General features: G+C 41.7%; 1 protein-coding gene and 1 long non-coding RNA gene across 4 annotated transcripts in view; one reads left to right on the top strand and one right to left on the bottom strand.

The window, feature by feature from the left end:
* Nucleotides 1–635: 635 nt before the first annotated feature.
* On the bottom strand, nucleotides 636–7,797 carry LOC140907357 (uncharacterized). Of its 2 annotated transcripts, none has more exons than XR_012157472.1 (4): nucleotides 6,890–7,797; nucleotides 6,382–6,741; nucleotides 4,967–5,028; nucleotides 636–1,058 (listed from the first exon to the last, which is right to left on the bottom strand). It is a non-coding gene; the product is annotated as an uncharacterized lncRNA (long non-coding RNA). The 2 variants fall into 2 exon arrangements; XR_012157473.1 differs by having other exon boundaries at nucleotides 6,668–6,741; nucleotides 6,890–7,791.
* A 1,061-nt stretch (nucleotides 7,798–8,858) lies between these two features.
* CTNNB1 (catenin beta 1) overlaps nucleotides 8,859–25,382 on the top strand; it is a 32,672-nt gene continuing 16,148 nt past the window's right edge. The window contains exon 1 of one of the 2 annotated variants that reach the window (XM_073333135.1): nucleotides 8,859–9,253. The gene's annotated coding sequence lies outside the window, so the exon portion shown is untranslated. The remainder of the gene's footprint in view (nucleotides 9,254–25,382) is intronic. The other variant, XM_073333134.1, reaches the window with a different exon arrangement.

The following is a 25,382-nucleotide window of genomic DNA, read 5'->3' as shown; positions in this document are numbered from 1 at the left end:
TTTATGGAGCTACATATGCAAATTAGTGGTACATTTTAATAAATGGGATCATTCTTTTTTGGAATATTATAATAAACTGTTATAGACATTACCGGAATATCTAAAATATAGGGACTGATCTTGCAGTTGTTACCCTAGCAAAATAACTATTGGCATCAACAGAAGCTTGGCGTATGTAAGGACTTAAGAATCAGGCCCTTAAAGTGGATGGGAAGAAGCAGGAGAAATAAAATAGATTCTGACACCAAAGCTTTCATATAAACCAAGAAAATTTCCCTGGTACAGTATATAGATCTTTGAATAACTGATGATTGTAGGTATTTCTCATTAAGGTACTAGGCATACAAATTCTAGTTTAGGCCCTATTTATGCAACCCTTACTCATGTTCACATGAGTAATACAATTAACTTCATCAGTAGGATTTCTCATGTCAGTAAACAGTTACCAATGTGCGTAAGGGCAGCTCATCAGGCCTTTTAAGAATATCTTTTATGCATCAAACCTCGCAGCCAACTCAGAGTGCAGTGCAAGTGGTGTTTCAGCATCAAGGTTCCCTCCAAGTACTCACTGGTAAGTTAAACAAAAATATAGATAAAATCTATGCAGTCTCCAAGAAATTAGTTTTATAGTTCCTGTTAGGATACACACACTATTACTTTTGTTAGATTACAGAAAAAAAATTTTAAGTTTACTCAGTGAATGCGCAATCTATTAAAATACACAATATACAACTCTTTGCTTAAATTACATTTTCAAAAGAGTGCAGTGTACATTGTGGTAATGAAGACAGAAAACTAATTTCCATTAGTAGAATGTTAATGAAGAAAAATCAGCACAATTTAGTTCTAAACTTCAGCCTTAGTTCAGCTTCTTCACAAAGTTTCAGGCAATTACGTCTGTATGTTCTTCTTCTTACATGCACAAAGTTAATCATCGCACTGTGGTGCAAGAATGAAAATGGACAGTTGCTTCTGGGCAGTTTAGCTTCACTCAGCCTCCTGTCCTTGTAGTCTTAGCGTGCTGCAGTGTGTTACTTGGCATATTTCTGAAAGGTAAACTACAACTGGCTCCCATTAGTACTGTTTATCAGAGAGGAGAGTAAAATTCTTCATCTAATTCACTGCAGATTCTATAAACTGAACAGCAAATACAATTGCTTTTCTCTACTATGAAGTAAATGGAAAATATACAAATTTGCATCACTTACTCTTGAGATGCTTACAACCCACACCTTCCCAATTATACATATGCAATATCTCAGTAAGTCTTTACCTACAAAACTCTGGAATACAGAAGGTTAGAGATGATTGGTGTAATTTAATATATAGGCAGACATTACATTTTCAAGCCTGGACATATCACAGGAGCGTCTTTAAATATATATACATTTCTACTAGGGTTTTTAAATTGTCTGTTCCACTTCTCTACTGATGGCTAAAATGTTCAGGGCAGAGGATGGTCTTTGACAACAGGCACACAAGATATTTATAACAACAAGATATTTCACTCTGCATTTTGTTTTAGCATGTGGGGAGACTTGTAATTGTATTCAGACTTGAAATGGTTTGGGTTATACAGTTCAGAGCACAAGCACCTGCAGCAAATTAATTTATTGTAGCACATTAATTATCTCCTAGCTTCTATTTAGGCTGCAGCTGTTGCTATTATGTTAATAATATTTTTATAACCACTATACACAACAGGTTACGGTAATACTAGAAAATTCTTGGGGTGGGGCATGGGGTTTTTTAATTATTATTTTTCAGAGCAAAATGGGGAACAAAATTAAACACACAGGCATCCATCAGGCATTTAGCGTTCTATTTATTAACTGATTTGAAAGAGAATGGGTAACTGAAATTAGAAAAGAATAACAATAGACAAAGATGGCGCGTGCAGAATTTGTGAAAGCAAAAAAGAAGAAGAGGGGGGGAAAAAAGAGAGAAAGAAACACCGCACACCGCAGTGCTGGGTGGTGAGAGTTCGGGTGGGGGTGGGGAAAATGCTGCAGTTTTCATGAAATAATAAGGTGGAAAAAAAGGCATACAAAGAGTAGGTTTTTCATTGTCTGTAAAATATAAACACAGATGAATTCTGTCTTTGGTTTGTTCATGCTTTTCACTCTGCACAGCAGGGATGTTCTTAAGAACTTGCCCTCTGCGAAATTTCACTAAATGGAAACCGTGGACCCTGCATGATGTGATTATAATCACACCAGCCATTCTTTTTACATAATTTTTTGTTTAAAATCCAGTAATGCTTCTTGTTTTTAAAATATATATTTATATTTATATGTCTGGCTAAAACTAAACTGTTTTACGTCCTTACAGCAAAGTGCGAGCTGAAGGTATAACTGGCTATATCCCATCTACAAATCTCAATGGCTCAAAAACAATATGAAAATTTTTAGCTTACAAGAACATGTCTGCTGCCTGCAGTCACTGCAATAGCTCACCATGTTGCCTACTAACCAAAAGATCAAAAATTATCGATTTCATGGCGCTGTGTGCTCGGGATAGGAAAGCTACTTTAAAATTTGCATTATTTAAGAAATGAATTAAGAGAAAAGACTCATGTTTTAAAACACTTTGGAATGTAAAAATGGGTTTATGTTTTAATCTTATCAATGATTTACTATAATTCTATTATTTTTAGCAGCTGGGGTCTGGAAATGATTTTTTTCCGATGAATTTAGGATTTTGCCGCAGTATACATCTGCAGTCCCAGAATCCTCTGGTAAGATAATCCCTCTTGCGATGGGGAACGCCTTTAACCTTTTCGTGAATGAAAAATCTGCAACCATTTTGAAATAAAAAGGGGGAAAGAATGATGATTTCTAAGAGCTGGAATGATATTTACTCTGCATTGAAAGAACACTGAAAGGAAAACATACTGTAAGCGCTTTGTGTCATTTGAGTATCTAGTTGTTGTCTCCATTACTCATACTCTTTCAATGGTGACCGTAAATACTTACTTCTAGAGTATGGTGATAACCATATTTCATGCTGCTAAGAAATTCAGAACCAAGACGTAAGATATATACTGTTTGTTTTGTATAATTACAGACCTGCCATGAACTAATACTGCAGACCCAAATGAAAGTTTTCAGAGCAACTCCCATTGAATTTGCCCAGCGGATTCTTAGTTACTTGCTTGTGTGAGAGTAGCCAACTTTCTAGATTGACAAGAGGTATTTACAACTACTTAGCCTTTGCAGCTGGAAAGAAATCAAAAGATTAAACTGAGCTATGAGATGTACTGCAAATCTGAACTTCTCGTCCAAAAATAGCCTATCTGGAGGTCTGTTAAATGAAACTCTTATCCTGATGTCTAATATTTTCAGATTACATATTAAATTAGAAAAATCTGTCCTAATCACTCTTAAAAAACAGGACTGAAACTGAACTTTTTAAAAACACCAACTCAATTTTTAAAGTGTTTTTCTCTCTGATCACATATAGCGTTCTTCTTTCTACAGTACTGACATTTAAAGGGTTACCCATATGAAAAATAAATGGCTTCTTGTGGATGGAGCGGAGTGGGGGAGAGGAGGTAGGTATTGCACCTTTGTGTCTATTGTTTTAGTTTGTTTGCGCTAGTTTTTCTGCAAGGCTGAGTGAACACAGCAATCACACATTCCTTTAAACTAGGAAGGCAAGGTACATAATCAGTAAGAGTCAGGCATATATTTATATACATTTTTAAATGAAAACTTGGGTTCTGTGGGATACTAGATATGACAAAATTCAAAGAGAACAGACTTGTGGATTTCTGTTGGTCTTGATCATAATTATCCATGATTAATATTATAAATGCAAAGCAATTTGTTTATTAATTTGGTTAGTAGTTAAAATATATGTATTTGGTAAGGGCAAAACTTCCATTTCGGTTTGTTTAGTTTTGCAGTATCTACTGCTTAATATGCCAATAATTGGATATTGTGATGAAGAATGCCTCAGCTGCTAAATCAGTTAAAGACTTTTTCAGTTTCTGAAACACATCTGAAATATACAGTTAAACTGCTGTTGGCTTTCAAACAAATTAAGGTGGCTAACAGAAATGTTGCATGTCTCTAGAAGAAAAACATAAAAATGAAAGAATAGTACAGAAAGAACTGTCCTGGTCATTGATTACTATTTCTGGTCACTAATAACTATTTCTAATATTTGGAACAACACCTACAGAGTGCTCTATTTTATGTAATTTCAACCAACTAACCAGCTGTTTTGACCTATCATTTTCACACTAATTTATTAATGTTTTACGGTCTGCCTTCATTTCAAGAAGATGATCTACAACTATGATATTTGCAACATTTTTTGTCTCATTATTTTACGAGAAAAGCAAACCTAACCAAGATCTCAAACTTGGCTAATTATTTTTCTTTCTTGTTTAAAGTATCTGCTAACAGTAGTATTTTACCAAAGTTGGGTCTGGCTATCACATTTTTGCTTTACTACAGCAAAGTTTTTGTCTTGTATTAATAAAATATATTTCCCAACTATGCAGCAAACATTACATTACTTAATCCTGTGTCTCAAGTAGAATGTTTGAACACTACAAGCATTTGCTTTATTTTTTCTGCCCTTCCATGTGTTCCAGGAAAAGTGCAAATATGTTTTTATACACCGCACACTTAATTTCAGTGGAAGAATTTTTTTTTAAAATGTCCAACATGCTGCATTGTGGTGTTGCTAAACTGAACACATAAATATTAGCATTTTAACAGTATTGTAACGGAGTCTGTAATCTGCACCTAAAACATGCACAGTTAGAAGCTAATTACTTTTTACATCTGTATGGGAAATCAAAGATTCCGGCCCAGTGACTTAAATATAACTTTAATTGTTCATTCTGCTTTGAGTACATATTAGTACCATTGCTACTTATTCTTTACTGTGTGCTTTAAGACAACATAGCTATATTCCAATATCCTTAGCAAGAAAGGTGACCAACAAAATTTACCTTTATCCATTTTTTTTCCTGTTTAGCTGCTCCCTATTGTGGTGTGGAGTTAAAAGTTGACTCTGCAAAAACAATGCCAAGGATGTAAAAAAAATGGCTAGGAGATTTGAATCATTATTTTTTAAAATTTAACCAAGAAGTTTTCCTTTGCAGCGAAGATTTCTCACTGCAGAAATACACAATGGTCTTGCTAGAAGACTGTTTGACCTTTTTTTTAAAGAAGTCTGCAGTGTAGTCAACTAACAAACAGTTACCAAAACAAATCTATTAAAGTACTAATCAGGTCTTAAGAAACTTTTAAAGCTATATATATATATATAATGAATGCTTGTGGGCTGGGAAGACAATAAGTAGACATTGTATATAGTCTATCACCCAGCAACACTATTGTTTATTGTAAATTCATTAACTGAAGCTCTGCATTCTAGTAGCCAAGACAAAATGTTTCCCTTTTGCTATACCCTACCCTCTTTTAGAAACATTTGTAATAAAACACAATGATATTACAAGTTAAAGTAAATTGCAATTGTAAGACTTACATATAGCTATTAAAGCAATGGCTCTTCTCAGCTAGCTCCACAAAACAGAAAGTATCTAGTAAATAGTTAACTGCTCACTAACTAAATAGTGCTAAACCAAACCAAATCAAAATATTAATTGCCTGTGCCTCCATACAAAACATAACAACTCTGAAATAAACCAAGTACAGATTAAATGGCTTAAAATATACAATATTATAACTCCTCTTCAACTCACTATAAGGCAACACAATCTGCTGAAGGCCTTCTGATATTTATAATTTTAAAAAGTTTTTAAACCTCCTTTAAAAGAGGATCATTCCAATGGTCCTCCTCATGTCAAAAAGAAGAGCAGTCCACAGTCCTGAGGCCAGAAGCAAACAGACTACCCTTCCTGGAAAATCCAGGCTCCAGCAGCCCTGTCCCCTCAGGCCTCAGGGGGTAGGACAGCACACAAAGAGACTCTGAAAGGTATCTGGGACCATGCAGTGCATCAAGGGCATTTGACTGATTCTACTGTTGTTATCAAGGACCCAAAGGAATTGCTTGTAGTGAATTTGATAACAACACTTTCACTGAAACAGCACCTTTCATCTAAGAATCTAAAAGGTGGGTCAGTCAGTAATATTATCCCCATTTTACAGAGGGTGAAGCCAAGGCATACATGATTGATACAGGATTTGCCCAAGGTCATGCAGCAAAGCAGCTGGGGGAAAAAGGAGTTTCACAAAGAAGTAAGCTCTTTTGCCTCTAGCCTCCAACCTAACCCCCAAAACCACGCTGCCTTGGAGAGCTATCATAAAGCAGAATGAAAAGACCTGATGCAAACTGCAATGCCACTAACGGTGAAACCTTTCTGCCTACAGTAGAATAGTTTTATTGAACAATAGAGGCTACCTCCTGCTGGAAGTCAGCCAGAGTCTGAGTCTCAAACCTTCAGGTCATGATCCAAGAAGAATGTGTTTTGCCTGATTCTTGTATTTTGTTTCTTGTGAGGTTATTGGGGTGGGTCTTTCAGTCAGGATATTCAAAGTAGCTTGCTGTGCAACAGGAGCTATATATTAGCAGCAATATATTAGCTAATGAAAGTGGGTCCCCAGTACTTCCTTAAAATGGGAGGCGTAAAGCCCTAACTGCAGGATTATGCACACAGCACATAGAGGCGAGGAGTTGTGTTTTGGACCTTGGACAGCTTCTGGGAGAATGGCCCCAACAGGCCAATGGCCGCCAGCGCCAGGCTGAAGATTGTTGCATGCCCTAAAATGGAAAGTAAAAACAGAGGCCATTAAAGAGCCAATACCTTGAAAGCCCATTAACTTATAACAGTAACTTTAAGTCTCCCCCAGGTGAGAAAGCCTCTGCTTTCGTCCTACCCCGGCTCTATTCTGCGGGTGCCCAGCGTTACCTGCCCGGGCAAAAGCGTGCGAGGAGGGGGATGAAAAAAGGGAAGTCGAGGGAGAGAGGAGGCCGCCTTCGCTTCCCCACGTGGCCTCCTGGCACCCAAGCGCCGCTCGCCATTCCAGCCCCGAACCCCACCCCTTGGGGTGAGCGAGGCGGAGCCCGGGCGGATGGGACAGGACCCAAGGAAAACACGGGGCCGAGCGGAGTCAGGGACAAGGCGCCCCTAATGACCCGGACGCCCTGGCACAGGAAACGCGAGAGCGGGAGCAGCGGGCGATCCACTTTCGTTCTTTCCTCTGGAGAAGACTTTAAAGCATCTTCCCTTCCGACACCAACAAGCGTGCGCGGTGTGAACGCTCCTCGAGGCGACGCTGCAAACAAAGTCCATATTTAGGCAGTTTTGTTTGCCTGAAATATACTTTGTCGGTGCAAAATCTCGCGTTTGGAGAGATTGCACAATAAATCTCGCCACTGCAAAATCAACTGCCTATTTAAAACATTCCGCTCGTGCAAGATCCCGCATACAAAGAAAGAGCCGCCTATGTGTAAAAATATGCTTTGCTGGTACAGGATCAGGTAGGAGCAGAAAGAGCCTACGTGAATTATATCCAGTTCAAGATACAAAGAAAGAGGCCCTATTAAAGAGATGCTGCTAGTGCAATATGATGTACGAAAAAAACCCAAAAACCCTATATGAAACACCCCAATGCAACACCCTGGGTACAAAAATGAACACAACAACCCACATAGGTGAAACATAGTTTGCTAATGCAAAACCATGGATTAAAAAAAAATTCACATCTTTTCCTAGCCAGCTACGGTGTTGTTTTATTTTAACATAAACTCTTTATTTGTAACCGTGATCTTGCACTGGAGTAGGTCTCATATTGGCTTTTTTTAAATATGGGTTTCAGAGTCGCAGCCGTGTTAGTCTGTATTCGCAAAAAGAAAAGGAGGACTTGTGGCACCTTTTAGTCTCTAAGGTGCCACAAGTACTCCTTTTCTTTTTTTAAATATGATAAGCATATTCTGCCAGCGCAAGATGGTACGTGCCAAAGTGTGTAAAACAGTTTAAGATACACGATCCTGCATGCAGAGGCTGAAATACATGTGCAAGATCGCCGAGTGGTAGCTGGATCAGGAAAAACAACGAGGAGTACTTGTGGCACCTCAGAGACTGACAAATTTATTTGAGTGATCCTGCATGCAGTGGAAAAGCTTGTGTAAGTCATAATATTTTCCTGTTTTTAAAACTCCTTCAGAAGGCGAAAAATCCGAGTTTTCGCCCACAAAAACCATTGCATAACTATGATACTTTCTTTGGCAACTGCTTCCTGACAAATATTTATAAAGGAATTGCAGAACGCGTTTCCGCCTACGTGAATGCGTCTCATAACCACCTTCCCCAGAACTCACTGCCACTAATTGTTTAAAGGAGTGGCGGACAGGAAAGCAGGGCACCCTGTACCTCCACCAGGGCAAAGTGTGTGCGGACGGGGGGGGGGGGGGGGGTGTCACCGCCTTTTTTTGCAAGCCTTTCTCTGAAACTATTAGTTCTGTCTGTTGTAAATCAGAAAGTTTTCAGTGCTGCCGGAAACGCAAAGGAGCGGAGGGATTATTATTGGCACTGGTCTCCACAACAAGCATTTGGGAAACACTACACCACTTTCTATGGTTGCATGTGAAGCCTCCCCCCCTCACCCCAGCTCGCAAATCCTAAATTTGTTATGGGGGGGGGAAGGAGTGAGGGGACCCAGATCGCTTGCCAAGGAGTTACTGCCCCTTTAAGAACAACACCACACGGCTGCTCCCCCACCCCCCGGCAGCAACTTCTCTCCCCAGGCAGGAAGGAACCAGTCCCGCTCCCAACCTCCAGAGTGAGGTGTCTCCGCCGCCCCCACCCCGGCCTCATCACACCTCCCTAGCTGCTGGATCACTGCTCCCATCCTGCCTTGTTCTCCACAGCGCCCCCCGCTGTGGCCCCAGGCTCCCCCCTCACTCCCTCTGCCCTGCAACTCCACTCGCCTCCCCCCAGCGCCCTCCGCAGGGGCCAGCGACCCGCCGCGGGCGGCGCACAGCTGCCCTTCGTCTCCCTCCGCCCCGGGAGCCGGGCACTATTTCTCCTCCCCCTGCCCTGGCGCTGGGTGCCTGTGGAATGCTGCGCGCCGAGCCCGGCAGCGGCGGCAGGATACAGCCGAGCCTTGGCTTGCCTATAAGAACCTCCTTGCGAGCGACGCCATTTTAAGCCTCTCGCTCGGTTCGGCGGCAGAGCAGCGGCAGGGGAAGCGCCCGGCGCGGACCGACGGAGCCGCAGGCAGCGGCCGGAGACCGGGGCTGGGGGAACCCTGCGCTCTTGCCTCCCCGCAGTGTCAGTGGCGCTTTCTGCTGAATTCCCGCTTCCTCCCCGCCGGCGGCGGCACTGGGTTTGCTCCCAGCCCGGCGGGGGCGCTGGTCGCGGGGGTGGGGGGCGCCCGCCGGGGGGGCGGGAGCCGGGGGGGCGGGGGTGGAGGTTTCGCGCTGGGCCCGGCCCTGGGACGGAGGGCTGCCGGCCCCCGGGGGCGGCAAGGGAGCGCTGCCTGGGTGGGGAGCCGCTCGGACGCGGGGGCTCTTGATTTGGGCGGTCCGGACAGTTGCGTGGCTGGGGAGGCAGGCGGCGGCAGCTGCGGCTCCGAGGCGCCTCTCGGGTGGCTGGTGCCGGGCTGTGGGAGGCTGCCGGGGCCCTGCCTGTGGCGGGGCGAGGCGAGTTTCCTGCACCCCGGCTTTGGGGTGGGAGGCTCGTAGCCGAGCCTGTGGGTACCAGCCGGGCTTGGAGCAGTGTCGGGCCGATTTGGGGAGGCGCTGGCAGGCTTTCGAGCGCGGCTCCGATAGCAGGAGGGGGGGCGGGCCGCGGGTTCGGGTTTGTTTGTACTGTGTAATTATCCAATAACTAATCTGCTGCTTAACTGCAGGGGCTGTTATCTGTTGCATTGTGGGCTTTTGTCTCAGCTGCATGTGTGTTTTGCAGGAGAGGCTCCTGTTCGTATCTGTGCCGCTGCTGGGTGTCTTGAGTTCAAGCTGCTCCGGAGCTGGGTGTAACCAAAGCGAGTTTAAAACACCCCAAGTAGCTGGAGTCTCGTTAAAGAACGAGCTAGGCGGCTTGGGGCTCTCCTACGTGGGGAGGAAAACTTGCTGGTTTTGCACTGGGCCACTTCAGAATATGCAGTGTGTTGTGGGGGTTCGCCTGCAGAGCTGATTCTTCGGAGGGGAGGTGGTCCATGGACCAATTCTACTGTTCCTCTTGGCTTATATGAAACTTCTAAACGCTCAGGCATCTTTCCTGTTCAGAGCTTTGGGCTTTTCCAGGTTGTCTTTTGCCCAAACTGTTGTCTGAGTTAGGATTTATTTAAAACGTTGGTCATTCTTGGGACAGCTAGGCTTAAAAAACAAAATTTCACCTGGTCTTGGCTCTTTCATTAAAAGAAACTTGCTTTAGTTTTAAAAAAAAAAGCACTTGCAGTTTTTCTAAATGTGTCTTTAGGGAAGAAGTGGATTTCAGTATGATTTTTGGAGGAAATTCTACAGCACCTGTATGCTGTGATAACTGCTTATGGGTTTCTTGGGGGTGGGGTGGGGGGGATAGCAACACTTTTTAAATCTTTTAGCTGTATTTTCTTGAGCTCTTCTATATGGAAGGACTCTCTCGTTTTGGTACTCTCTATCTTCCAGACATCTGTGGTCCTCCCCTCCCCCAAAGTATGCATGCAAGTGGTGAATGGAAAGAGGCTGGGCTGGTATGCTGAGCCAGTGGAAGGAAATCAAGGAGGGGTTTTAGTAAAATTGGGAGCTTTGTTTATGAGAGTATAGTAGATGAGAGTATAGTAGACTCTGTTTAGAAAGTGACCAGAATGAACCAGAGAACTTCCTCTAATCTTAAAAAGTTATTGCAAGATGTGTACTTTTCTGTGTTAGGGTTTATCACTTTTATATAACTTGGCATGCAAAGTCCAATTGACTGCTAAAAGCCTTGACTGAATTTAAGATGTTTATTTGTTCTGGTTACCTGTCTTAAATGTGGTAAAATGTGCTATAATTTTAAATAGGCCAAGATTTTCAAAAATATGTGACTTATCTTCCAAAGTACTAGTCTGCAAATCCCATTAACATCAATAGCAGCTTCTGGGTGGTGGCACTGTTTGAAAATAAAAAATGTGGCTTTAAGAGCTGAACTGCACGAACTTAATTTCGTTATTGTATACATCAAGTGTATGTACTGTAAATGCAAACTATTTTCTTAAATGTAGGAGGCCAGTGTTTGACTTTGCTGTTTTTATTCAAGCAGTCTTCAAAATTTAATAGTGAAGAGGCTTGAGTCTTTAAGCTGATCCTCTTGGTGTAAATGGGTAGTAGTTTGAGGAATTTCACATAGGATTTTTGCCCTCTCAGGAAAGGGCGGGATAGAAAATGGCCTCTAGAATGAGACAAAAAGCTTAAGTAAAGATGTAACACAAGATTTAATACAAGGATTTAATACAAGGCTTGACCCGCAAGTTAAAAGCACCCTGTCAGTTTAATTGTAACTCGTATCTGTTACACCTTAAAACTAAAATTCTAAAAACTTCATACAGTTTATGCCTTCAACTCTTGTGCAACAAAAACTGGAGTTAGCATGTACTAGCATAATGCTAAAGTGATTGTTGCAGTGATTACATATAGCAGTCTTTCTGGTATCAGAGGGGTAGCTGTGTTAGTCTGGATCTATAAAAGCAGCAAAGAGTCCTGTTTCAGAGTAGCAGCCGTGTTAGTCTGGATCCGCAAAAAGAAAAGGAGTACTTGTGGCACCTTATAGACTGACAGACGTATTGGAGCATAAGCTTTCGTGGGTGAAGACCCACTTGGTCTGATGCGTGTAGTGTAGTCTTTCTGGGTTAGATTTTCTGAAATTTAAGCTTCAGACCTAAGTTTTTCTTTAAACATAGGATTGACTGTATGAAATGATTCAAATTAATGAAAGGGAGAAAAACATCCATCAAAGAGTCCAAGATAGTGTGGGTTTTTTTGGGAGGAGCAGGGGGGGAATGGACATGGGCAGTACCTAATTCTAAAATGCCAATTCATATGTAAGGCAGCTGGCCCACGTGCGGTAATGTCTTTACACCAGTTTCTACCTACAAAAAAATTAAGTTTATGCTTTTTCAATGTTATAACTAGGAGTCTGACTGCTCATCTAATAAAATTCACTGATAGGGCTCTACCAAGTTTTATCCAACAACAAATTCTTAATATGGTCGTAAAGCCAGAAGAAATCATAATGCGAGTGCAGACACAGCGATAAGTATAAAGTTGTCCATGCTGATACAGTTTACTATAGTTTAGGCTAATACAGGGGTTGCTGTGACACTGCAGTAAACTGTAGTAACATGTGCTTCTTTACTTAATTAGAATGTAAATTATTGTAGTCAGGAAATCCAGAATGACTTCATGTATTTCTCATGGCCTCCGTTCAAGACCAGAAGCTTTAAGACCCTATTTCTGTTTTATTAAGGCATGTAAAGTAAGCTTTTTGCAAGTGGTGCCTTTTACAGAACTCAAGATTAGCATTTACTTCTGCTGTTCTAGTTAATTTTTTTTAAACTTTGTGCTTATTGGTGTATAACTGAAAATCTAGGTAAGATTTGTAAATTTTAGTGTGATAAATGCTGTCATTTGCAAATTAACTCGTCTTACAAAATTCTAATTGCCTTCTGCCCTGGGCTAGTGCAGTTTTATCAAGTGAAACAATTGTCCTAATAAAGGATGGGTGAGGCAAACTGCTTCTCCTTTTAAACTTGTGCATTTCTTGCAATGCTGGTCTGGCTAGACATTGCCTTCAAAATCAAATTCTTAGTATACTGCTACCTAAATAGATTAGATTTTATAAGTTTTGCCACATCCTGATACTGCTATTCTTTAATAATTCACAGCATTATCAAAGCCTGCAAAATCAGTATTTCCAGTACCTGCTATGCATTCTGCTCCAGACTTTTTCAAAATAAACTCCCAATTAAACTAACTTCTATGTCAGAGGTTCAAAACCAGTTGATCTGCTTTCATGAGTGATTCATGCAGCGTTAACGTTCTTCTGCCTTTTTTGTCTCTGGTGGTGCACTGACTAGAAAAATGGATTCACTTAAAGGGAATAGTGGTTATAACACTGATCATAACCAAAATAATGTGACTCTGATTTAGAAGTTGATAGGGATAGTTCAAAAATTGTCTTGTGTGATGTACTAAACTTATTTAACATAGTACAGTGTGACTAGATGAAAAATCCATGGTAGCTTGGTAAAACTGTGCCTTTGAGTCTACATTAATGTCTCCCAAGCAAAGCAAGAGAATGAAGTAAATTGAATTAACAGCCAAGTAGACTAGACACTGTTGCTTCCTACTGGGCACAGACTGCACTCCACGGTGTCACTGACACAAAACTAAACTCTGAAACAGCTTCAGTCTGTTTCAGGAAGTTATGAATAAAATGGGACTAAGTACGTATTGTTTCAGATGGAGCATTGTCACTACATTCTCTATCATACTGTACTGAATGATAGGCAGTTCCCTGACCAAACTAACATTAGAACAGGTCTGTCTAGGTAGATTTTTGTTTTAAACAGTCACTATATTCGTGTTGAAAATGTGAATCAAAATGGAAGAAATTTGTTAATGCTATTAAATTTAGCATGAATTATTAAATATAAAATGTACCCATCACATACACTCAGGGCACACTTTTATCAACAGAAGATTAAAATAGAGCTAGGTGTTACAAGAAGAGGTTGTTTGCTACATTGGAGTACTGTCCCATAACATGGATAGACGTCTAAGGGAACATTTGAACTCTAGTTCTTGTACATCTTTATATATTTCTAATTGATTTAGCAACAATACAGGTGCCATCAAGTGGCCAAAAATCTAAACATCACACATCAAGATATGCAAATACTAAAAGTAAACTGACTAGGTTAAATGAAAGATGGTGTTCAAATTTCCTTTCGTTATTGTAGTGTCAAACTTCACCAATGTCCAGATTGCCTCCTTGTGACTTTGTAAAGTACTGAAGTAAGTTTTACAAGAGTGCTTATATTTCCAGATTATTCCATTCATGGAATCGGACTGACCGAGCAGTGGCTGCTCTAGCTGTACAATTTCTGAGTGTTCTGGTGTTTCATTTAGTCTATATATAAAGTTTATAACAGATTAATTTCTTCAATTTTAAGCTGCTGAGACTAATGGGCAACATTAACTACTTTTAAATAGTGTAGTTCAGTTCTGCCTTGGATTCTCTCATAGGATTGAGAGGTTATAGACTTGTTACGCAGAAGTGCTGCAGCAGGGCTTTGGTGCAAGGTATTAAAGTGGTGAGCTGCTTTATGGATGAGGACCTAGGTATAGAGGTGTTGAGAGAAAGTAGACCTTTCTTTATAAAGTTCTGTGTACAAAGCCTTGTTAAATGTTTTCTCCTATACATGGCAATTTAGGCACAACTCTTGGCATGGATGTCTAGTCTTAGGTCTGGAATGTCTTAAATTTGGTCTTTGTATATGTGGTGATGCTTCAGTGACTGGAGCATCAAACTTAAATTGATTCAAACTTTAAGGGATTACTGCTCAATACTGTGAGACCTTTACCACAGTAAGCAAAATTACCATATATACTCGTTCATAAGCCTCCATGCCTGCAGACACTCCAGGTAAACAAAACGTCCCAACCCTCTAGTGGCTTACCCTGATGGGCCAGGAGCCAAAGTTTGCCAACCCCTGAAATATAGGGTTGGCTTATAAAAGGGTCACACAGTTTTTACTATTTTTACCTATCCATCGGGGGGGTTGGCTAATAAATGAACAGGCTAATGAACAAGTATATACGGTACATGTAATTAACCTCAAAGTTGTTAAATTCTTGGTTGAGGGTTTTTGGAGGGCAGGCATAAAAGCAAAGGCTTCACAATATGTGGCATAAACCATTCCCACAATAGTTAAAGTAGCTGGAACTGTGAACATGTTAGAACAGTGGGGGTGCAACTATAGGACTTGTCTTACTTACCAGGGTAAGTTGATCTAAGTTACACTATTCCAGCTATGTGACTAATGTAGCTTGAATTGACCTAGCTTAGGTCCACTTATCCTGGTGTCTTCACTGTGCTGTTTAATTGCACTCTCCAGTCAACTTACCTTACTCTTCTCCAAGAGCTGGAGTCAACTGGAGAGCGCTCTGCTGTTTTAGCAGGTCTTCACTAGACCCACTAAATTGAGACCTGCTGCATTAATTGCAGCAGCATAGATCTCCCTGGTAGTGAAGACAAGCCCACAGTATGTTTGGTTGCTGATAACAGTTTATTCAAGTTGCTAAAGTATATAGTAATGTCAGAAAGCACTGTTACTAAATTCAGTTTCATAAACTAAGAAGCAAACTACACAATAATAAAGCACCTCAACCTGATTTTGGCTGCATCATGTGCATTACTATGGTGTATCTGGAAATATCAACTAACCTGCACACTTCAGATTAGAATCTGCCTCAATAGCTGGTCACAAGTTCTAGGCAATTGTATCATCTGGGGCTGGCATATAGATGCCCATATGTAGGTTGTAAAATTGGTTACCATGTTTACAGTTCCGATATTGCAGAGCTTGGTAAAAATCCCCTTGAAAGTGGAAAGCTGACCCTCATGAGTATCCATCTTCCAATTGAGAACTTTATAGTGTTTCCTTGACGTCTGCAAGCACTTTCAGTGCTGCTGCTTATTGCTTTGGCAAACTACTACAAGTTAACAAGACTGTTCATGTACCTAAAATTACATGTTTATTGGTGCTGTCTATAGCTTTCCCCAGGCTGTGGCCATGATTGCTCCACACTGGGAGAAGGAGCCAAAAGAGGAGGCTGACAAAGTGGTAGAGTATCTGCATCTTGACTTCACACTAAGCAAGTGGGGTAAAAGACAACTACTTAGTGACAGCTGGGTAGTCTGTAGAGGGAGTTTTGTACCTTTGGAGCCAGAGGCTGATGTGAAAGGGGAATCCAGGAATAACTTGTTAGTGGCAATCTCAGTAGCTGAGCGTGGGTCTGCCTTCATCACCAAGATGTTGTCTCTGGACCTTGCTACACTGGAAGGACACCACCTTTACTTGCCTACTAACCAAAGGTAGATAAAAATATCTGGCAGACATCTTCTAGCCCTGTAATACTGACTTGGCTTGAATGGTGCATAACAAGTGCAATGTTATATAGTATAGTTATGGTCAGTCTTTGTCTTGGTAACTCCTAAAGAAAATGTGGTCAAGTTACACAAACCTACCATGATGCAGTTTCTAGACACATTTTTGAAGTATAACACCACTCTGAAGGCAACCTGCAGAATCTCAAGGCTTCTGCTTGTCAGATACCTTTTATCTTGATTTACTGGAAAATATTAAGCATAATTGAAGGGGGCAGAAGAGATGCAGCTTTAACAGACGGCAACCATGCTGTTCTGTTTTCACCTATTTGTGGACCATGCTTTTTTTTTAAACTACAATGATCTGCAAAGGGCCCTACTTGTTTATGAACCTGCTTGGAAGACCCTCTAAATTTTCATAGTACAGCTAATCCAGTTTTAGAAAATGTAGTTAAGGCTACTGTAGCAGGATTTAATTATGGCTTTAAAGACTGTCTTGTGGATGGGAGTAACCCAGTTTTCTTGATGAAGCAAAGCACTCTTGTGCTGTTGCTGTATTTGCTAAGATTAGGTAACAAAAATATGTGAACAAGAATTGGAATTATGTTAATTGTAAAATCTGACTTTACAATTTTAGTTTTTAGATTGCTGGGATGATGGCAGCTTTAAACGAGTTTTATTTGCAATGTTGTGGACACCACATCAGAGACCCTTTTTGGGGTAGGGAGGAGAGTTTTGTTCTGAATTTTTCCATTAATCTCTTCCACATATTCAGAGGAGAAGCAAGGACTTGGAAGCCTGAACTGTTAGTGTGACAGCAAGCCATTTTCCAGTGGGAGTTCGGTTCCATGCAGTGTAGAAAAGTCTGTTAGTGGCTTCAAACAGCAGTAAAATGTTTCTGATAAATGCAAAGTATACTAATTAAAATGGGAACTGCATTTTATCAGACTTGATTACAATTCTCATTCTGCCCAAATAACTATGGGAGAAACCTATGGAATGACTGACTTCTGTTAATACAGATGCAGAACTGGAAATTGAGCTCTTGGATAATTAGAAGCTTAACTTCAAATGTGTGAGGCAAAAGTTCTAGAGGAAATGTAGCTATCAATGCCCCCTTCTCTTGCAAAGCTTCAGACTGGGTTTTCTCAAGCCTATATGTATGTTCTTTGATTTCAGGGAGTTGGTATTGACCTCAAGTAGTCATATATTCAGTGTGAATCTAGAATGACAAAAAATGTTAATCTGCAAAATTAAAGAACTAGATATTACTGGTAGAAAACTGCTTTCAGTACCAATCGGTTACATAAACTTGATTATGAAGTCTGCTTTTACGCTATGTATTGACTAGCTTGTACCAAGTCAGTTTTTGGATAGCTGCCTCTTAAATACTTCTAGTGTAGTCCAGCAACCAAATCTGACGCTGCATTAGGCATTGGCAGGATCAGAATGTTCACGTATTAGCTGGCTTAATGGCTTTCCTTCCAATCATTGGCATCAAATGTCCTTGTAATGTATCATGCTGACTTTAAACTGAAAGTACTTTCCCAACTTTATGAAATACTATAAAGTGGTCATGTGGTGACACTACTACTTCGCAGTTATTCCAGATGTACAAGTCTCCAGTAGGATAACTGTAGTGGAGGAAGACCAGTCTTACTACTTGAAATTTTATAAGCAACCAACACAACAAACTGTTCCATTTCACTTTAACATCAGTAACCTTGCTTGCATAGCACGGAACTAGAGTTCACATGTTTCTCTGCATAGTAGACTCAAGAATTGGCTTGCGCTTCCAATCTGGATGGAAATCTGTTATTGACTAATAGTATGCAGTGTTGTAGCTGGGTTGGGCCCAGGATTTTAGGGTTATCTTCAAAGGAGCTCTGTGTAAGTTGGAAAGCTTGTGTCTGACCAACAGAAGCTGGTCCAATGAAAGATTACCTCACCCATCTTGTAGCTTCAATTGACTAACAAGGCTCTTAGCTTTAAATGTCAGCTTAAATTCTTAGACTAAAAGCATCAGGTTTAAATGAGGACATTTTAGACAAATGGGGTAAAGGATGCCATAGCAAACTTTTCTGAGCTGCTGTAATGCCTTATCTGTAGCTTTTCATCACTTATGTGAGTGACACTGGACTGAAACTATGTTGTATAGATGTGTAAATCCTGCCATGATTACTTCACTTGTCCCCTACTTGCTTTGTTGTACAAAAATCTGAAGGAATGTAAGGGTCAAGGAAGCTGGATTTTTCCCCCCCCCTCAAATTGGTTCTTACATTCTGAATTACCAGTTGAATGTTATCAAATATTAACTAAATAAAATCAAGGTTTATTAAAACAGGCTTCATTTAGTTATATTTAGGTCCCTACCAAATTCACTGTCCATTTTGGTCAATTTCAGAGTCATAGGATTTTTGAAATCCTAATTTTTTTGATTTCAGCTATTTAAATTTGAAATATCAGTGTTGTGATTGTAGGGAATTGTGGGGGGGGTGTGTGCAAGATTATTGTGGGGGAGGGTAGCAGTACTGCAACCCTCCTCCTGTGCTGCTGCCTGCAGTGGCTCTGCATTCAGAGCTGAGCAGCAGCTGCTGGCCAGGAGCCCAGCTCTGAAGGCAGAGCTGCCAGCAGCAGCACAGCAGTAAGGATGGCATGTAAGGGTGGCAGTACCATATCTTCTGGGCTGCTGCTGCCAGTGTGCTGCCTTCAGAGCTGGACACCCAATCAACAGCACTGCTTTTCAGCTGCCCAGCTCTGAAGTCAGTGTAGAAGTAAAGGTAGAATACCATGACAACTCCCCCCCAATAACCTTGTGACTCCCCCCAACTCCTTTTTGGGTCAGGACCTCCCCATGCTTTAGAAATGCTGGTCTCCCCTGTAAAATCTGTATAGTATAGGGTAAAAGCATACAAGATCAGATTTCCCAGTCCGTTATGCAATTTTCATGGCTGTGAATTTGGTAGGGTCCTAGTTATATTATCCTATTAACTATAGCGGAGGAGGAGTTCATACCTCTAAATCCTTAGTCTTTGTAGGCAATCTCTAAATGAATGTTTAGATAACTTGGGAATAATATCCAATTGCTCGTATCTTCAGCCTCTGAAAGCTTAATGGTCTACAACTCAGGAGTTAGTGTACAATGCATAGGTCCGGGTGAATTGACTGAAATTGGATGGGATTAAAACCAACAGGTGAAAAACGTGTGCTATTACAGTTCTAATGAACTAAACTGTAAACCTCTGTATTTTTAAATGCCACCACTGTTGAGGTATTTTTATTTGAATCTTACAAAACTGAGAAGGCAACAGAGTTGATGGTACTGATAGTGGACACATTTCAGTAGGAATGTAAGTCTTGTATCAGCAGTCCTATTGACTTAAAAGGGAATAATCACATGTGCAGCAGTGGTGGCTAAAACTGTGTTTTGTGTAAATTTTTTCCTACAGGAAAATCTGTCAAACTTGTTTCAGTGATGGTAATGAAAAGATATTTAGACTTTCAGTATCTAGGCCATAATTTTCAAAAATAGGAACTTAACTTTTAGGATCAGATGGGATTTTTCAGTCACCTAAGTGACTTAGGAGCAGAAGTCCCATTACCTTCAAACAGCAAATTTTGTATAGCCTGGTCAGTGTCTTTTCTTCTCGAAATTCAATACTTTAGAAGGTGGCTTTGCATGGTGTTTGAGTTTTGTAGTGGTTTCCCAATAAGCATATTGATGCCCTGGAATTGGCTTCAGGCATAGATAAGTATTAAGTGTGAAACTTCTTAATAGAAAATCTTTTTAAAATCTGAAACTCTAATTAGGAAACTAAAATGTTTTGTACTTCCCATTTTACAGTCTGACTCTTATCCACCCTAGTTTCATAGTCTCTCAAGCTTATGGAAGCACCTGCAGTTCTAGTTGCAAGTGACCCTTCAGATAGCTGGTTTTGTGAGTGAAGAAACTGCTAATCTTAACCTCTAAAAGAAAGGTATTAAGTTTATAAAGGCTACTGCAATGACTTCAGTGCACTAGCCTAAGTAGCAGTGTTAAAGTATTGTCCTTTCTCTTGGAGCCAGCTATATGTAGGCAATGGACTGTTGAACAGGTATCTGTAGGACTTCTAAGCTAGAGCAGTAGATTGTTTTGTATTTTGGTTCAGAACAAGAACTAAAGATACTTGGAGAGCACCACAAATAATCCTGCATCTTTCCATATTTCCCCTGTATTTGGCTTTTGGTAACTGAGTTTGTTATCCTAATTCCAAGTACATTTCTTCTGAATCTTAGTAGCTGAGATGGGTTGGTGCTACTACTCCCTTAAAGAAGTCTGTATTCAACGTGGGAGTATCTCAAACGCTAATTTGTCTTACTGTCCTTACAATGCAAAAGGAGAGGCTGTCAGTAATAACTACTGAAACTAATGGCTAAAAACTCATGCCTGAAATTCCTTGCTGGAGAATGGAATACTTGACCATTTTAATTAAGAGTTTGATTGCTTTTTTCCTTAAACACATGCTCAACTGAGTTGTGGGTGAATTTTGCAGTTTCAGTGACGGGATTTTTTATGGAATTATGTTTTAGGTACTTAAGCAGCCAGTACTGGCAAAGAATGGCAAGTAATTCAAAATTTGACTTGGTTACTGTCTTACTAAGAACTTCGTGTACTTCAGCCATTTGGCTAGAATACACTACTTGCTCTGCCTTAAACCTTGATTCTTCATTCATTGTGACTCCCTGCTTCCCCCCCAACCTTGTCTGTACTAGGGAAATCTACAGAGCTCCTAGCTGTTCTAGCATGGGTAGGATCTATACCAGGGTGGGCAAACTGTAGTGCTTGAGCAGTTTCTCGGGCTTGTTGCCCTGCTCAGGGTCAGGGGTTACTCCATGCAGCTCCCAGAAGCCACAGCATGGTGCTGCCCTCTCCTACCCCCCAGTGCTCCAGCCAGGGAGTAGGGTTGGGGGGGCTGCTCCACACGGCTCCCAGAAGCAGTGGCATGGCCCCTCTCCGGTGCTCCAATGGGAGCTGCAGGAGCAGTGCCTGCAGACGGGGCAGCGTGCAGAGCTGCCTGGCTGCGCCTCCACATAAAAGCCAGAGAAGAGATGTGCCACTGCTTGAGGTAAGCATCAGCTGGAGGCTGCACCCCAAGCCTCTCCCCTACCCCACCCCATCCCCTTCCTGCCCTCTGAACCGCTGATCCCCCTGCCCCACCTTCCAAACCCCTCAGTCCCATCCCAAAGCCTGCACTGTCGCCTGGAGTCCCCCTCCATGCCCTGAACTCATTTCTGGCCACACCCCAACCCCAATTTTGTGAGCATTCATGGTCCGCCATGCAGTTTCTATTCCCGGATGTGGACCTCAGGGCAAAAAGTTTGCCCACCCCTGAGATAGTAAGATTTTTTTGTACCTACTCAGTCCTCCTGCCCTTTCAATTCTAGCCTCTGAGACCACCTCTGAAGCCCCCTCCCCCCCCACAAAAAAAGTCATTCCCCCTTTTGACTTGTGAAGTCACAAACCTACTAACTCAAGACAGCCATGGAGTTTTACATGGGAGGTACTGGGTACATCCAGATTTCTAATGCAAGAAGTAGTTTTATTAACACTGCATCATAAACATTAAGGATACAAGTCTTTTTCCTTTATGGCAGGCGTAGTCATATAATTTTTTGGCCAAGGACCTGAGAAAATAAAAAACAGCAAGTAAAAATTTCAGGGTCTGTTTTAAAGCATCTGGGGGTCTACTGACTATGCATGCTTTAGGGTATGACCACTTTGCAGCTGGGAGCAAGCCTCCCAGCCTGGGTAGACAGATTCTTGCTTGCTCAGCTCCAGCTAGTGTGCTAAAGATAGCTGCGTGGACACTTACAGCTGGGGCTCTCAAGCTCACCCAGTCTCCTGGATCTAAGCAACCTCCACACTGCTACTACTTTAGCATGCTAGCTTGAGCAGAGCGAGCATGACATCTACCTATGCTTGGAGGCTCACTCCCAGCTGCAGTACAGCATACTTGGGAACAAGTCTATTGGCTTTAGGACTTTGGAAAACCTTTTTACAATGTAAGGGTTTTGACAGTTTGATATGAGTGTCCCTTGATTTCAGCTCTTTCTAGCTAGTGAGAGGCAACACCACTAATACACAAAGTAAGATGTAGCCTCACGTTGACCAGTCAACAGCAGTTTGTCAGTGAAGTTGCATTTAGGAAGACAAAGCAACTTAGATTGGAATTAGCAGAACTAAGCCTACTTACCATGAATTACAACTACCAAGGCTTTATTCCCCCTGTATAAATCAACCACACACCCCAAAAATGCAATACACTGAATAATGGTGGGTCACTGACATGTTTCTAGTTGATCAGTTTTCTGACTGCAGGAGAAGAGATCAGCTGCTACCAGAAAGCAGTCCCTGGATCCTACTTGGGGTTCCATTTTTGGATCAATCTCTGGATAAGATCTTCCACCTCCATTTATGGGAAGCTTGGTTTCTTCAACTTCAGAGCAGGAAGGAGGCTCTGGAAACAGATGTTTTGTTTTTTTTATGGGCCCCTTCCACCAAGAAGGACCCAGTTACTTGCCTTCACTACTTAGATGGTTGAGCAACTGCAGTGATACTGACTGCTTGCAGCGGCAGCACGAAACAAGGTCAAAGTAGTGAGTGGTGCTGGCTGCGTGCCTGCCTCAAGGCACCAGAGCAGCTCTATTTTGAGTGCCCTCCTTGCAGCCATAAGGGCTCACCACTTTTTGAATGAAAGATTAAATATGGTAGGAACTGTTGATTTTGCAACTCCCATTTTCCCTATTTATCAGGGAATGCCCTGCTGATCTTTGATTTTGAGTTCTGTAGATGTGTATTACCGTTACAGGACCCAAGTACGCACCAACTGGAAACAATATTATGCTCAGAAGTGTCTGAGTTGATATATTTCTCCAATACAAAAGAAAGGTATGATCCCTTATTGGCTGAGAAAGGGGTTAGTATTTTGCCTTAATAAACTAAGACCCAAGACTTACCACTGACTCATACTGTCCCAAAATAAAGGGCTTGTCTGGGTGCCACATCCTTAACTATTTAATTAAGACTGCCAGAAAACAAGACTATTTAGAACAGCAGTAGAACAAGCCCAGCTGCAGGAGCCTTGTCCATAGTGTAGATCAGGGGTTGGGGTGCAGGAGGGAGTGAGGGCTCTGGTTGGGGGTGCAGGCTCCATGGTGGGGCCAGAAATGACGAGTTCAGAGTGTGGGAGGGGACTCCAGGCTGGGGAGTAGGGTGCAGGGGGGTGAGAGCTCCAGCTGGGGGTGCAGCTTTGGGGGTGCAGGAGGGTCCTCGGGGCTGGGCTCAGTGTAGGCTCTGGAGTGGAGCTAGGGATGAGGGGTTTGGGGTGCAGGAGGGTGCTCCAGGCTAGGATCAAGAGGTTCAGAGGGCAGGAAGAGGATCAGGGCTGGGGCAAGGGGGTTAGGGCATGGAGAGGCTCAGGTGTGCAGGCTCTGGGCAGCACTTACCTCCAGCAGCTCTCAGAAGCAGCAGCATGTTCCTTCTATGCGGAGACATGGGCAGGTGGTTCTCCACACTGTCATGTCTGCAGGCACTGCCCCTGTAGCTCCTGTTGGAGCACTGGAGGGGGGCTGTGCCACTGCTTCTGGGAGCTGTGTGGAGCAGCCCCCAACCCTACTCCCAGGCTGGAGTGCTGTGGGGTGGGGTGGCAACACCATGCCACAGCTTTCAGGAGCTGAATGGAGTGACCCCTGACCCTGAGCAGGGCAAGCCCCAGACTCCACTCCCCAGTGGGAGCTCAAGGGCCAGCTTAAAACAGTTGGCAGGCCAGATCTGGCCTACAGGTCATAGTTTACCCACTCCTATACTACCTTCTGATCAGAACTTTTTTTTTGGTAAGCTTAAAAATGCCTTTACACATTACATGGTATTAAGGACAGCTAGAAGTACACTGAATATTCTAGACTAAAGGAATTGCTTACATGGAATATAAACAGGGGTATTGCACAAGGGAAGGAGAGCTTAGAGCTTTCAAGGTGTGGCACATCCTAGGAAACCCTGTAGTGTGAGAATGGTATGCATATGTCTCCGGTAGTCACAAAGTAAAACTGACTGGTCCTTTCATTGCTCAGACTGAGAAATATAGTCTCATCAAGGAAATAAATGAAACTGAAGTCTCGCCACCCTAATGTTAATCAAAGGCTTTCTTGAAAAAGGTTTGTGAATCAATGTCCTGTAACTCCTGGTGGAACATACTACTTTGGACAACCAACAGAACATCACACTTGAAAAACTAGAACTTGTGAATATTCAGCACTTGGAATATGATAAGATTATTGGGAAGAGTTACTAAAGAGCTTGCCTGTATGCTAGTGTTAAACTTGAACATGACACTAGCTATTAGTAGGAAATGTTGAAAGTTTTTGAGCGCTAAAACTTTGTACATACCGCTGAGCTTCATTTGCCACGAAACAGTGAAATGAGTGTACTCAGTGGCATCTGATATGAATGGACATTAGGTTTGAAGTAGCTGGTGGGAGCATCTGCTGCCCAAATGGGATCCATAGCAGTCCTGACTCTCTTGATGTAGAATGGCAACTTGTAGGATTGATTCACTGGTCACTAAAATACCAGAGGAAAATAGAGGAAGAAGTAACCAGGAATAACTCTTTACCTGTGGAAGCATTCAAAACAGATTGACTTGTTCAGCTTCAGTTGTGGTGATTCTCTACACTCAGCATAGGAATGCATGCCACTTCCCTCTAAATTTTACATAGCAATTCGGGTTGCTAGAAAATATTTTCATAATTGGATGTATAAAGAATGCACAGTAACTAGTTCAGACAACTGAGTCACAGACCATTTATGTTGGTCCTGTATGGCTGAAACTTGGAAGCAAAGACTATTTATTTAACAGCAGTGTGGTATGTAGAGCTGTATTAAGGATTCATAAGAATGGAGGGAACTTCCATAGTTGAAATGGCTGTCTTGTAGAGCAGTCAAAATAGAGCAAAACCATCATGCAATTTAGTAGATAGCAAGGACTTGAAGTTTTTTTCTAAAACGGAACACTAACTAAAACAGAAAAGACTAAATCACTGCCTAGACTGTAGGATGGATATAGCTAAAACTCAAGCATTTAACTATTCAAACTGCAGGTCTGATCTTCCTTACCTTTATGCTCAAACTGTCAGCACCCTTGCTAGTTCAACTTCCACTAAATGCAGTAACCCTCAGTGTCTTGTTAAGATGGACAAAGGCCTAGATTTTGTTATTTAGGCATTGCTGCTATTTCAGTGTGTAACTGATTTAGGAGTTTAAGCCCTCTTCTTAGGGATTTAGGTCTCTCAAATC

The sequence above is a fragment of the Lepidochelys kempii genome, chromosome 2 (genome assembly GCF_965140265.1).
Source record: "Lepidochelys kempii isolate rLepKem1 chromosome 2, rLepKem1.hap2, whole genome shotgun sequence".
NCBI lineage: Eukaryota > Metazoa > Chordata > Testudines > Cheloniidae > Lepidochelys > Lepidochelys kempii.
This window is presented reverse-complemented; position numbering and strand designations above follow the sequence as displayed.